This window comes from Primulina tabacum, chromosome 14, assembly GCF_025594145.1.
Source record: "Primulina tabacum isolate GXHZ01 chromosome 14, ASM2559414v2, whole genome shotgun sequence".
Lineage (NCBI taxonomy): Eukaryota > Viridiplantae > Streptophyta > Magnoliopsida > Lamiales > Gesneriaceae > Primulina > Primulina tabacum.
This window is the reverse complement of record NC_134563.1, coordinates 29,561,963-29,563,964: the sequence shown is the minus strand read 5'-3', so window position 1 is coordinate 29,563,964 and position 2,002 is coordinate 29,561,963.

The window sequence follows — 2,002 nt, the reverse complement described above, 5'->3', positions numbered from 1 at the left end:
TGAGTACAGAGCCATGGTAAACACTACTTGTGAGATTGTTTGGGTTCTTGGTATTTACAAAGACATGGCAGAAAACATACCGACTCCAGTAGCGTTGCATTGTGACAATGAGGCAGCGATGCATATAGCTGCAAATCCCATGTATCATGAACGAACCAAACACATAGAAATCGATTGTCACTTTGTTCATGAGAAGATCAAGAACGGAGTTATTTCGACTAGCTATGTTCTAACGAACCAGCATTTGGCATGTCTTTACCAAAGGTTTGAACAGAAACCAGCATGAGTATCTCATTTCCAAGCTTGGTGTTCGAAATCTACACAAGGCTTGAGGGGGAGTGTTGAGTGTTGGTTTTGGGTACACGTTTTCTCCTTCTTTCCCACGCTTTCTTTTATGGTTGACTTTTCTAGTATTAATAGGCTTTGTAGCTATTCTCTTGTACGTGAGTAATTCAGAATCTTCGATACAGAAAATCGATTCCTTCATATATTTTGACAGTTCCCATAAGTGCTCTAATTAGATGACAAGCAAATAATTCTCGTAGTATTGAATTGCGTAAAGGGGAGCGACAACGTCGGCCACCTATTGTGGAACCGGAGACCTTAAGTTTTATTAAATAAAATTTCTTATGTTATAAATATTGTTATGTTTATGGATTTGTATATTTTTGAATGTTTAATTGTTTTATTAAGATCTATTTTACTTTTTTATTTTACAAATTCACTGTATTATAATTACATAATATTTATTAAGATTTTATCGTTCATTCCTCATACATCCGATATGTGTAATCTAGCAATGTATGATTTTCCAGATACGCCAACCACCTTCATGGGCTAGAATCCATTTCTCCTTTGAAATTCCTGTCAAATACATGTGCGCCTAAATGTTTTGGTTATTTATTGCCTCCATTGTCACTACGAACTTACAAATTTGGCGTTGCATGCCCGCTGCTAGCATAAATTTCAAGTGTACATCTTTGAACTTAGCATTAAAATTTGAGCATATATTTCTCAGACAAAAACGATGCATATCACGTGGAGGTTGAAGATATGGTAGATCCTCATTTGCTCACGCGATTCCCTTATGCCTATTAGAAATTATACACATAGTGTTTGCACTACAAACAACATTTCGGCCGAGATTCTCCAAGAACCATTTCCATGAGTCATATGTTTCTTCATCCACAATGGAAAAAGCTAGTGGTGGAACTTGATTGTTTACATTCAAAATGACAACAATCAACATTTTGTACTTATATTTTGTGTAAAGATGTGTACTATCAGCACCAATGATTTTGGGGCAGTGTCGAAACCCATCAATGCATGGCTTGAAAGCTCATAAAATATAATTTAATGTTTTTGTGACTTGGTTGTTCGATCTGAGATGATTCTATTTCACAATTGTTCCCGGATGAGGTTTGGACAGAGCACCCATATATTTTTGAAGTAGTTACAATGAGCTCTCTCATGTACCATAAACAATCTTCATACCTCGTTGAAAACTTCGGCATTCCTTTGTATACGAGAATGCGTATTCATATTTATATTTTACTTGCTCAAATATATATTTAATCTCGATCAAAGGATCACACGTACAATGCCCAATAGCATATTTGCCAGCATCTCACTATTCAAGTTGTGATGATCTATACCGATATTAATAGAGATACATGCATATGACCCATCATATTTCGTTAATTTCTAATAACATGTCTTCAACTTGAAAGAAGATCGAAGACTCGATCGACACCTGACTATATATGAGTTTTTTTCGCACCCTAATTTCCACAAAGTATATGTGCTGTCAACAAAATTATAATCATGTATGTCAACTATAATGGAGTAATCTTTCACAGATGCAATCAAATAATTCTTATCCTTAAAAATAATATTTACAGATAATTCTATTTTGTCTAGGTTATAATAGCTTGATCGTAATACAAAAGGTAAACCAATAGAATCAGGAAGCTCATCCCCAAATAATTTATCAAAAAACGAT